This window comes from Hirundo rustica, chromosome 6, assembly GCF_015227805.2.
Source record: "Hirundo rustica isolate bHirRus1 chromosome 6, bHirRus1.pri.v3, whole genome shotgun sequence".
Classification (NCBI taxonomy): Eukaryota; Metazoa; Chordata; class Aves; order Passeriformes; family Hirundinidae; genus Hirundo; species Hirundo rustica.
This window is the reverse complement of record NC_053455.1, coordinates 16,112,663-16,126,231: the sequence shown is the minus strand read 5'-3', so window position 1 is coordinate 16,126,231 and position 13,569 is coordinate 16,112,663. Positions and strand designations below refer to the sequence as shown.

At 38.4% G+C, this 13,569-nt stretch overlaps 1 protein-coding gene across 1 annotated transcript in view; it reads left to right on the top strand.

Moving 5' to 3' along the window:
• LOC120753858 (ras and Rab interactor 3-like) overlaps positions 1-13,569 on the top strand; it is a 160,450-nt gene that overhangs the window by 2,841 nt on the left and 144,040 nt on the right. The window lies entirely within an intron of this gene.

Genomic DNA, 13,569 nt, shown 5'->3' with positions numbered 1-13,569 from the left:
GTTACATAATGATGTGATTATTATCTATCAAAGGCAAAAGTTAATGTTCAGATAAACGAATGTTTTAGGGTCACTGTGAGACTAGTGTTGACAGTTCAGTTTCTGTAGCTTTGTTCCTTCGGTGATTATTCATTTCTGTCCAGCTGATGTGTGTATATTCCATGACTTACGAGAGGTGTGCTCCTCTTAAAATTATGGGTAGCTAAATATGCAGCGTTTTAGATGACATCTGAGCTCAGAGATTAATGTTCATTACCTTTACACAGTTAATCATGGTTTACTAGTTTAGTGATAAACTATATACTCAGAGTAGGAATTTATGTTGTGTGGAGGGGGTTGATGAGGTAAGTGATGTAGAAACTCTGGAATCCATTTTACTTCAGGATGTCTGTCTTGGCCAGGAAAAAAGAATTGATTGAGGGCAGGAATAGATGATGCATTTTAGTATCAGTGTTAGTCCACAATGCTTTCATCTTCCCATCTGTCTTTCCAGTGTGTATTTCCTTTCTCTCTCTCTCTCCTTGCCTCTCTGTGGTTTATGGTGTGTGGGAGATGAGACATTTTGCCAATGGCACTAGCCAAGTTAATTTAAAGTTCAGCTTTTTTTTTCTTTTTTCATGTGTATCTTTGATCAACTCTGTGATAGCAATGGAGTGTGTGCCTTCTTGCCACCAGTGTCAGCATGAATTCTAGGATACTGTCAGCCCCAGGCACTAGGAGGGTTTGGAGCAGTGTTCCTGCCCTCACTTACATGTTTGTTAATACTAAGTTGCCAGAAGTATAGGCTGATTATCACTAGTGTGCTTCTACACTCCTGAGAGAGGACATGGCTCTAAGTATGTGGATCCAGATGTTCTAACTATATCCTCTTGATGTCCAAGAGCTTCCCTGTGCTTTTGTTAAGAACTCTGTGGGTCGGTTTGCTGTGTTCTGCATCTTTAACATTACGATGCTCTTGATTTGTCTGTCAAAGTTGTTCACAAACTGAAAGAACACAAGAAGGGCCTTTTGGAAACACATAACCATTCTTGATGAATAGTCAGAAAATATTATTCTTTCCCACTCCTCTTTCACTTTCCTCCATATATATGGATGCGTCAATGTGATCATGTCTGAGCACGTACTTGGCAGCACACTTGGAGTCAAAGCAATGGAAGCCACAAAATTATAGAAGCTAGATCAGAAAGATAACTGTCAAAGTTCTGATGGACACTTCCATTTAGCACAAATAAGAACTTTTTCACAATGCTATGATAAAATGACCAAGGCAAAAACACGCTTGCATGTGAATTGGAATTCCAGAAGCAATGCTGACTTCTTCACATGTTTAAAACAAATAGTTCCACTTCCTCCATTCTTCTAAAGTCATAAGATTAGTTTAGGAGCAATTGGAGTAGATAAACACAGCTGAGTCATTTTGATGTGCTTTCTGAAATTCAGGTCTCCAAGATGCACTTTTCTCTGTAACCACAAGAGATGGACACAAGGGAGGCCCAAATATGCCTCAGTATGCTGAAGTTTTAAGAAAAATATCACAAGACTTGCATTAAATTAATAATTTCTAGTCACAGTAATGGTAGTAGCCTTTCTTTTAAAAAGTTTTTCTTCAGATAGAACACAGATTTACAGATTAAATCTGTCACAGGATTGTGCAGTTGTAGCATTTTTAATCACTTCCTGTTATTCTGCAGTTATGTACTGCTTATCATTGTGTATCTTCTGCAGCTGAAGGAAGAGTTGAGATGCTCTAGGAGTGACTAGATGTAAGCTGCAAATAGAGGGAACATCTGAAAATAGCTGAAGTTGGTGATTGTGGGTCTGTAAGAACCCAGTATTGTTATTGCTCAGCAACAACTTCTGTAGATTTGGAGTAGTGTTCTTTGTTGCCTTTGTTTTTTTATTGTTTTGTTTTTAAGTGCATGGGGTATTGACTTGCCTTTTTTCTATTTATATTTTTTCATTCTTGTCTGGTAGCCAGGGATTGAGATTGGTCATGTAACAAGAAGGTAGCAATGATCGAACACCTATGAAATAGAAGCAAGTAATATAGCTCATCTCTGTGGGAATGTAGCTTGTGTAATCACACGACTACAGAGAGAGAAGTCCCAGCAAAGGTCAAGAGACTTGATGGAGATTTCATAGAAGATTAGCAAGAGTGTGCATTTTCAGTTGGAATGTGTATACACACCTCCCTGTAGGCTCCTTTATGAGGTGTACTTTTTCTTACCTATGTCAATTCTGTGTCTGCTCTAAGCGTGAGGGACCGTACACATGCACGGCTGTGTGTATGGTATATAGCAGTTTTCTTTTGTTATGTGCATGCTTTTATATGTGTTTTTAGGACACAAGAATTTCAGCCGGTTCTTGCTGAGAGCCTGTTAATCCCTTGTGTCATTGCTGTGCTCCCTTTTCATTATCTTCCCACGCAAGTCTGCAGCTTTACCTCCCTCCTTCCAAAGGCTTTCAATAAAGTTAATATATTTGCAACTTTGCTTGATTTTCTTACGTGTAAGTAAAAAAATAAAAATCCCCATCGTTAGAAATGGCAGCTATATAAGTTTATAAGACCATGAGATCCCTGCTCTTCATGACACTGGCAAGAAAGGCTCACCCTTTGTAATATATCTTGGGATAAAAATTCCATAAGTTTATAGAAGTAATGTTAGAAGCTTGTGAGAGCTGCTATCTTCTAGAAACTCACATAACCTCCACTGTTTGAGATTAGTCTCATTTTCTGAAGTAGATAATTTTGTATTGTGTTCTTCTGGAAACATTGATAGTGTTCCTGGGACATTTTATCAGAAGAGAAAAAATGCAAAAGTCTCAGCAATGCTGCTTTAAAAAAGGACCAGGGGGCTCTGAAAGAGGACGAGAAAATACACGTGTGTGTGTGTGTGTGTATGAAACTAGAGAAGAAAAGTTGGGGTTTTTGTAAAAGAGGACTGATAATCACAAATGTTTTAAGAGGTGCTCCACATTTTTTCTGATAATAGTGTTCTGTAATCATGAAGAGTTACAGATTCTCTGTCCTGTAGCAGTGAAGGAACTGTAGGTCAGCTGCAGAAAGGATATGGAGTCTTGTGAGCACCAAGCCAACCTCAGTTCTAGTCCGGACTGAGACGAAATCCTCACAACAGTTAATGTGTTCTATAGCATTTTTCTGTTAAAGATTGTTCCTAGTTTAAACTTTCCCATTGTTGAAAGTTTCTCTGCTGTGATAAGATATTGGTCTTTATATTGTCCTGGAGGCTAGAGGTCTTAACGATTGTATGTACAAGGCTCTGGACCTCAAAAATTTCATGAGAGCCTGGGATTTTTGCATTATGATTCTTATATTTATTTGATATTGAGTAATTCTCTAGATGGCTTCCTCTTGGAAGGAAACCAAACTACCTTTCCTTCATGGCTCTGGGTAGATTTCTGTGGGAGGAGGAGTGGACTGACCCTCGCTTAAAGCAGAGAGATCAGAAAAGAGGAGTCGTTGTCTCTAACATCTTAACATACCTCATTAGTTTGCAACCGATTTTTTTGCTGTATCCAAGCTCTCGCTTCCATCTGCCATCAGCTTGCTAGCTTGCAGTGCCATCTGCCCAGAAAGTCTGATTTGTAGCTTCTCTGCTCCAATGGTTTCCCCTTGTTTCAGAATGTTCCTATGACTCCATGTCCTCCAGAACTCCGAGTAATATTTCCAGGGCACATATGAGGTGGGGTGACTGGGTGTCATGATGTTTCTTACCACGTGCCTCCACTGGGGAATGTCAGGCTGTTAAACAGCTGTTCCAGACTTTTTGCTGTTGTGAATATTTTCAAGTAATCCCTGTATATGGATAGAATTTTTTTTTTCTGTGAATTAGAAATGTATGGGAATATATTTCCATTGTCTTCTGACACTAGTCAGGGAGGGGCCTTGAAACAAGCAATGGAATTTTCTTGCCTGTGGTTTGTCAGCCATGGACAGTTCATGAGCTACACTGATTTTAAATAGATGGCGATTTGGTTCAAGCATGTTCTTCCCATTGTTATTAGTGGGTAAAGATGAATTGAGGGCTGGGGGAAAGACAAGATTAGCATCTCTTCCTGACCCAAACTGCATTTTTAGTTTAGCATTAAAAGACATGTTGTAGCAATGCTTTATGTTCCTGCAGTGAGAAGGAATCAGTCCTCCACAGTAAAGTGTGTTTCCCAGTAGCGTGTTTATAAGTGAGTTTTGACTCAGGATCAAAGCCATTAAGTGTGTATATTTTACACTGTTAGTTATAACCTTGGGGACTTATGCAAGATGTGATGCATTGTAGAGAAACTATAGAAGTCTTAGACTGTTTTGCTAGCATACCATAGAACAAGAGCTGTTACTTTTTTCTGCAAAAACTGATGATGACTGGAGAAGACAGGACGGACTCTTCCAAGGAATTTTCCAAAGGGGCAGAAAATGTTATTTCTTGAACACTTGTAGTAAAGACACTATGGGAACTATTGAATTCCATTAGCTGTATTTAACAAACACAGTGCATATTTAAGTGCATAATTCTCAACATGCTGCATTTATGTATCCTTTTTTTTTTCCTTAATCCTTACAGACACCTTAATATATAAGATCATAAACTCAGAGTAATAAATGCTGGTGGGATATGTAATTTTGTGCTGATGTAATTTTTCTTTAAATGGTGTAGTAATATGTATTTTTTTTAAACAATGCACTCATGATCTTCCCTAGATCAAACTTCCATTTTGTAGCAGGGATAAATGCCTTAGACCTCCACTTTTAAGGATGTGGTATTAATAATTTCACTGTGAACCTTTGTTTCATGAACAGACTAAATTAGTAAGCTCAGCATGACCTGCATGTGCTCTTACTATGCATTCATCCAATACCTAGCACAGAAAGGCCATGGTCTCATTGAGACACTACAGACAATTATTGTGTTCTGTTATGCTATATGCAAATATTCCCCACATGCATGTTAGTCGGACTTCCTCTCTGTCTTGATGCATAGAATACGTGCAACTATTTTAGTATGATAGATTTATTGATAGTGCATGCGGATGGACTTAAAATATTTTGTTCCGCCAATGTGTTATGCTCTCAAAGACCAGGAAAGTTATCAGCTATAAACAGTCTATTTTCATGTCCATCTAAAAGGAAATGAAAATGAAGAAAGGTTTAAGAAAAGGTTTTAGTTGCTTTATGCACATGGTAGTCACATAACGTATAGGAGCAGTGTCCTGTGAATGTGTGTTAATTTATGTAGTCCAAAGAGTTAGTAATTAGCTAGCATGTCACTTATTTCTGTAGCCACTTGTCATATGCTTGTGGGGTTTTATTTGTTTTGGATTTGCTTTGGGTTATTCCCCCTCACCCAGTGACTCCATTTGCCTCTTGTCCCTGTAGATGCTGAGTGGTAAACTTTATTGATTGTGATCTCGTTTGCATGGCTTCTGATTCTGGGGAAGATAGATGTGTCATAGTTTAAAACCAGTTTGACAAACATTTTGTCACAAGTTTTTCTTATGTGACTGCCAAGCTCTCCTAAATCAGAATTCACACCTAGGTTGAGATTGAACCTCTGACATCATTGTATGGCCTTTGAGTGTGAGTATTAAATGGTTAAGCAGGTAGGTGTAGTTAAAGTTAGTTGGGAAAAGTGGTGGGGTTTTTCTTTGTGTTGGGTTTTTTTTTCTTGGTTTGTTTATCTTTTTTTTTTTTTTTTTTTTTTTTTTTTTTTTTTTTTTTTTTTTTTTTTTTTTTTTTTGTGAACCTGTGTAGGAAATGTGCTTTGACTGAACATAGCATTTGAAATATAAACATCCTTCTTTCTGAGCTGTTCATTTTCTAGCAGTGTATTAAAGCTGGCACCCAAAATACTAGAAAGAAATTACACAAACATCTTTCTGTGCTTTGACTCAACCTGCCAGTAGCATCCCTTGGAGAGCTGTGTACAGAAAATGAACTCCAGGGTAATTTATCCATTTTACCAGGTCTAGGGGTCAAGTTTGCTGGAAGCAGTTTAACACGCAGTAAATTAAGGTCTGACTAAAATGCCATGTAGAGATGTAGCAAACAAAGGCAATTGAAAGATATTAAATAGTGTTTTCTTATGTTACTGCATATTCTTAAACACAGTAAAAATATTACTTAATATAATCTTTATTTTACATGACTCAGATTTATTTACAGTTGGCTTGGGTCCATTTGAAGCACACTGTGGATAAAGACTTTGACAAGCTAAGTCTTTTGTTTTGAAACCAAGAAGCAGGCCTGAAACAAAACCCCAAATTTTTAAAATGTAGCCACTTCAGAACTAAATTTAATGTCTATGGACACAGGTTTATACTTGAAACATCCAGGCTGAATGCTCTGGAGTGCTAGACTAAGATCTCAAGTTTCTGTATTAGCCTAGCTCTAGCATTTAGGTATCTGATTTGCCTGTATTTCAAACCTCATTAGCTAAGCATTCCTCAGATGTTAATGTAGTAGAAGTGCAAGATCTCTTTTTCTGTAACTGCAGACAACTCAAGAAGAGTAGCTGTGTAAGTTATCGGCCTGAGGTCAAAGAGGAAATATGTGAGAATCAAATCCAGTTTTGATTCAGGCTCCTGGAAGAGTGATGTTTGGATTAGTATGACCTCCTGAAGTTCCATCCAACCTGAGTTATACTGTGATGTGGTATGGAAATCAAATGAATTACATTTCACTCAGGACATATTTGGAATCCTGAATTAGGGATTTCAAAATCAAAGCTAATGAGACTTGGACATGCAGCTCTCCATGGTATTGCTGACTGACTCAACTTTGGTGGGGGATAATGTATTTGGATATGTTCTTCTTTAGTGTGACTGGGGAGATAGACCATTTTGTAGATATGTGCTCCATGTTCCACTTAAAAAATGATGTTGGTATAAAAGCTGTGTTTAAATGTGCTGTCCTTGTCCATGGCAATTTTGATTTCTATGTCACCTTGTACTGCAGCTGAGACTGAAAGCCCTGCTGTCTTGCCTTGCAGCTGTTACCAGACCTGACTGTGCTGTTGCAGGAAGTGGGTTTTACATCAGCCTGTGAACATAAACCCATACTTCAGGGGCTGGCCAGTCTTTATGAGATCCCGGGTTGCTTGACAGATGCTGAAATGTTCATCAACCTAACTTGGACTACCAGTGTGGAGGATTCAGACAAAACTCTACAAGCGCAGAACTGGGCTGCAGGGAAATAGATTGTGAAAAGCACCTGGAGATAGAAGATGGTCACCAGAAGCTACAAGAGGGACAGAGAAATTAGAGGGTTGGAACTGTGTGGTAGAAAGACTAAGATTATACTGTCAGGCATCCTGGAGTTGGAGGATAGATGAGAGACACGTGAGTGAAGGGAGACTGAATTTGGATGGTGAACCATAGGAGAATCTTGGGAATTGCAAGGCAAAGATGTAGGCCCTGGGAAGTAGCAAGCAGAGAAAGTGATAAAAGAGAGCGAAAAATCAAAATGTAGAGGGGTTTGCTTTTGGTCGGCCAAGAAATCTAGAATTTCATTACAATAAATTAGTTTTAAACTTTGTTCTGCCAATATTTCTGATAAGAATCCTTATTGTTTTTTTCTGACATTACAAAATTTTATTATATGTATTTAGTTCTGTATTCATTATGCCAATGACATTTTACAGAATAGATGTGGTTACCCACTTAGCAGGCTGAAAATACTGCATGACAATTCAACTGGCATCAGTCCTGTTCTACAGGGAGGCAAGACTTTGAGGCAATAAAAAGTGGTGGTTTTCTTTGTAGTTGACAGATGTTGAAGACATTCTAGCAGCAATTGTAATAGCCTTAGAAACTGAGTCAGATTAATTCCTGCTGGAACTCTGCTGGTAAATTGAAGTACAGCAGAGCGAACACTTCAGATGGAATGCAGGTTACCATGTGTATGTTGTCAGCCAATTGATTCTTTTTTTTTCAATGTGAGATTAATGGTTTCATGTTAATGACAGGTGCTGAATTAATGGTGCTGAGGGTGACATTATCTACCCATAGTGAGGAATAGTGGTAAATGTGCCTTCCTGCAAGCAAGAGGATGATAATTTAGACTCTTCCTGTTCAGTTTCCATGCATACATGCTTGGTGGAAAATTCTCAGAGATTGCCTAAACCTGATGAACTACTTTTCCCCTGCATATGATGGATTCAGTTGTTTAGTGGGTTGAGGGCAATATGATTGAATCTGTTGCTATTCAAAGGTATTTAAATCTTTTAATAGCAAGATGTAAGATATTCACAGATGGTAGGAAACATTTGAACTTCTGGAATGGAATTTCTGAATGAAATTTATGTTTAGAAGTTCAAATTGACTGAAATGTGGAAAATAGATTTATTACCCACTCCCCTCATTTAATGTGAATCAGCTTGTGCTTTGAGTTTTGTGAGCTCCCAGAGCAAGAGTGAGTCTCTGAGAGAGGCAGTTGTTTAGAGCCTCTGGGAGCATATCTGTGCTCCCTTAACTCTACCATCAATACAACCATGACAGTTTACAGCAGCTGAGGCTCTGCCCTACAGATGTAGTGCTGGATGGTGGGATGGTGTTTCTGGTTTAGTTCTTTGATAAGAATTTTCTCCCTTTATTTTTCATGCCTCTGTAAATGTTGCATTCTTTACTTGATTGTTATGCATTTTTAAATCCCTCTATAGGATCTTTAACTGCTGTTGCCTTAAATTGTAAGGCTTTTTCTTACCTTCTGAAGCCTTTTGCAAGCCTTGCTCTTTCCTGTTGCAGCTATCCTTTGTCTGCTTCCTTTACTTGCCCTGACACTTTGAGATGTTTCCAATGTCCATTTACCTTTTCTTGTTATTTTTATGAAGATGCTTCCAGAGCAGAAGGTGAAAGAAACTATCTGGAATATTATCGTCCTATTATTTCTTGAATCTCAGTTCATGAGCCATGAATACTATGGTGCTCTGAGAAATTGGCCAGCCAGGACTGGCTAGACAGAGAATTCAAAGCTAGCATATTAATTAGTCCTGTTTCAGTGATGTTTGGCTAGGTGAGGGTGGGACGTTCCTATAGAGCTGTAGTGTTGTCTGTCCTTGTTATGAGATGCAATGGCAGTCCCTGGGAGTCCATAATGAAAATGAACAAGGAAAAGGAGAAGAAGACTGAAAAAAGGCAGTGACTTACCCAAAGTCTGCAGAGGTCAGTAGCTAAGCTCCGTTTTCCCCCCACACTCACGTAAATTGTAGCCATATTAACTTCATTAAGCCTGGAGGTGTTGCTGCTGCTGCCCCCATCGGCATCCTTCCTGATCAGCTCATGATTTGACTCTTTTAATGTGCTTATTAAAATGAAAGATACAACTTTTCACAGTAAGCAAAGTGTTAGCACTTCCCAGCTAGTTAAAACTGGTAGCTCAATGCTACCTTCTGCCTTGGAATGTATAGATTTTTTGGTTGCTCCCGAGAAGGGGGTGAGTACATTCCTGGCTGACCCATCTTTGGGCCAGATGCTGTCCACAGATAATGGAGATAAATTGTGACTAGAGAGGTTGCAGGTCTCTGCTGCAGTGATGTTTCTTCCACTGGGGAATGCTTTTTGGGACTGTGGTGTAAAACGCCAACACTCTGTTACCCTACCAGGAGTAAAATGAGGACCTCTTGCTGCTTGCAGGCTGAGAAAGGAAAGGAAATGGTCAGCAGTATTTTCTCATGTGTGAACAAACCTGTGCTTGTGCCTGACTCAAAGCTCTTTGAATTTTTTTTTTTTTTAATTTCATGAAGAGTGAGGGGAGGGTTTATTTAGGCCAATTGACTTTTGAGTGCAGAATACATACTTTAGATTTGAAGGTAATCAATTAATCAATTGTGTTTACTGTAGTTATTTGGTTGTGCAGGATTGTTTAGTAAGAGCACGTGATGGGAGAGTTCTTACTTCGAAAGACTATCTGGGATCATCTCCAGAACTGCTTTAATCTGTGGATATTTAGGGCAACTAAGTTTAGTAAGTACTACTTAGGTAATTAAAGGTTGGAGCTGGGCTGCTTTCTCTGCAAGACAGCAGACTGGTAATGGGAAATTAGTCAACTTGATTCAGTGTTATCTTCTGAACAGTGCCAAGGCTGGTCACCCAACTCAGTTTTATTTTTCTGTTGTCTTGGGTGGGGGGGGAGGTTGGAAAGTCAAAATAATATTATGTTTCATGTAGTCTAAGAGGTAGCAAAACTATCTCAAATTGCTCTAGGTTGAAAAGAGTACTTACAGCTGGAAACAGTCACAATACCCATTTTGCACTGTGGACTCTAAGTTGCTTTAAAGAAAAAAATGCAGACTGGCTAAAGAATGATTAAGTCTCTGCTAAATAACTACTTGTAAAATTCTTTTTACTCAGTGTTTCACCAGTTGCTTTTTAGATATAGGTACAAAACCAATTTGCACATGTAAGAAAGATGTTATATTGAAAAGGGGTAGTTGCCCATATCCTACAAGCTTTTCTGGGTCTTAAAAACTACCATATAAGTTTCTGTATAAGGTCAGTGACTTTTGAAATTGTTCAGATTTGGTGGAGTACATGAAATTATTTGCAGAACCTTTTGGTTTTATTGAAGACTTTCAAAATTCGATGTTTTCTCCCTCATTGTACCTGTTGCTGGATTGAATACTACACAAATGCCACTAGCATTACTATTCTGGGATGAAATTGCAGAGGGTGTGGGAATAATGACGAATGTACCCTATGCTTCTTGCAACTAAAGACAACTAAACTCTATGCTTCTTACAACTAAGACAACTGTAAAGTTCTTACAACTTCTCACAACTGAAATTCTTTCCTTCCATTCAGTGATCAATTCCAAATATTTTGATCGTGCTGCATTGCTGACTCAGGCTGGACTGTGAACGGAGCACTGCAGGAAGCCACTGCTTCTTCTTCCTCACAGCTCTGCGGAACTTCTGAGGAGACTTCCTGCCAGGGGCTCAACTCTGGGTTAATTCTGTCCTCCAGAGGGTTTTCAGCTGTGAGAGGCTGCACATCTGATAACTGGTGGAAGAGATGAGAACCTTCTGTATCCAAAGTGTAGAGGGGAAATGGACAGCACTGGCTGTGTGCCTGTCTGTGCTAAGACTTGTGACATCTCCCTGGGCTCAGGTGGTGTATCCTGATTCTGGAGTGCCTACAGACGTGACTCCAAACTGAGATCTTGAATGGTGTTCTAAGAAACCAGATTATCATCTGTTCTGTATAGAAGACTAAGTTCAGTCACTAAGTACTAAGTGGAGCAAGGGTTTTTGTTTGCCTTATTTAGAGGTTTTTTTACACCAAAGTCTTGCATCTCTTTTTGTAAGTAATAGGTATTTTGTAAATCTCTTGTTTTAATGGCAATTTTATTACAGTAGCAGTGGAATCAGTAGTTCTGTGCATTGACATGAAATGTACAGAGCTGCATAATAACCCTGTACACCAGTCTTTACTGCAAGAGATTGAGATCCAATGTTTCAGTGTGATACAGGGACCAGAAAGTCCTCAATTCTAGCTGTGCCTGCAGCAGTGAAAACCTTTGGAACTTTATCCTATGTTCCTTCACTCCAGAAAAATACTTTTTATTTTTTTTTTAAATTCCCCAGGGAGCAAAAATGTAATCCAACACTAGCAGGAACCTTTCTATTCCTTCTACAAATATGATCTAATTAGATTGGGCTCTGAACAATGAAAGCATCTTTATAGTAGTAAGCCTTGTTCTCCATAGAAAGTGAATATAATCTTGGATTTCCCAATTGTAGATTTGCAAATGCTTAGGTGCACAATATAAATTCTGATTTAGAATGAGTGTAAATATGATGTAGCTTGTCAATGAGGCACCTCTTTCTTGTCCTCAGATTATTCAGTTCATTGCTCTGATTATTTCTTTTTTTCCTCTGCAAAAATACCTTTCCTTCTTTTCTGTCTGTAAAATGAATTTTTTATATGGGAAAAGCAAATGGATTGCTTGTTTTAAAGTAATGTAATCAAATGAGGCATTTACAGGAGAAAAAATTCAAAGTTACAGTCATTATGTTCCCAAAGAATGCATTTCTATTCTTCTAGTAAATGTACTTAAATATTAAGGAAACAATAGTAATCTTTTTCTTCATATCCTTTGGTGTCTTCCTGTTTTACTTGTACAGTGATATTATATACTTAATCTTGAAGAGGCATTTGGATCGTATTATCTACGATGGGTAAAAGCCTCTTGCAATTATGAGATTAACAAGTTACACTATGTTCTGATTCTTCCTGAAGACTGATACTTGAAAAAATGTGTGCTTTGACTAGATATGTTTGACTTTACTTTCTTTCTCTTTTGGTTTTTCCTCCCCTAATTTTCCTTTAGAGAAAAAATCTGTTAGCTGGAAGATTTTCAAAGAACATAAAAGGCTTAAATGCCATAGGTGTTCCTTCAGATGCTGCCGTGAGTGCCAGACACCTTTACACCTGCAAAGTAACAAAATCCGAGAGTAGAAATTTGGAATTTGGCTGTACTGGCTGTTGAGCTGTATGGTCTATGTTTTACAAGAGTGTAATTTGGATCGTTTGGCTTTCTTTGAAACAAACTTGGGGAGGTAGTGTGTGTTTTCTCCCTTTTGGGGAAACATTCACTCTCTAGTACATGAAGCTACAAACACATAATTAAAGCTGTAAGAAAAATCATACTGTTGTAAGGTATTAATTGCTGGTAAGTTTATGCTAACTAAAACAGCTCTGGCTTTTTAGAACATCATGCATCACTGTATTTATTAGTTCTTAACTAAAATATTTAACTTTATGATGTTGAATAATTTTATGGGGAGAAATATCTGCTAACTCAGAGGTTTGAAAATAGTACCAGGTTGACTTTCATAAATCAGCACAAGCTCCTGTTTCTTGATGTTGTGTAACAGCTGTTGATGTGATGCTGCAATTTAAACTTCAGAAAAAGCTGATTAGTGTAAACCTCCCACATAGCGTTGAGGACAGGCACAGCTAAAGTGAAATGCCCCACGCAAACATGGTCACACTTCAGTTTTATGGGAATAGGCCAATCTCGCAAAGTTTATTGGAATATATGTCTAGGATTAGATGTTTGTATGTATTTACTTTAGGTGTTTGGTTATTTTTTCGTTCAGTTTACATTGAGGTACTGGCACACACGCAGCAGTATCTGGAGGGACCATTTCTGCTTCAGGACAAAGCTGTCTGGAACTGGAAGTTTGTTACAACTCTCCATGCTACAGCGTGTTCATTTTGGTTTGAAGGGCAGGTTTTTAAGTAAGGTGGATCTAATTCTTTATTTCACTTGGCTTGCTTGAGCCAGTGTTCAGATTTAGTACAGCATTTATGCAGAACTTTAACACTGAACATGTAACTGGCCTGAAGTTGTTGATCTTGTTGTGAACTGAGACCTTTCCAATGCCTTGAGTATCTGTTGGGAAGGATCATTCGTGTTTCAGACAAAACAGGGCCCTAGACTCAGGCAGGAATCAAAGGTTTTGGGTTTGTTGGGGTTTTTTCTTCTTCAAAGGAGTATTTTGGTGTTGTACTCTACCTAAGCCACTGTTCACATCAGTAGGACCCCTACAAACACCC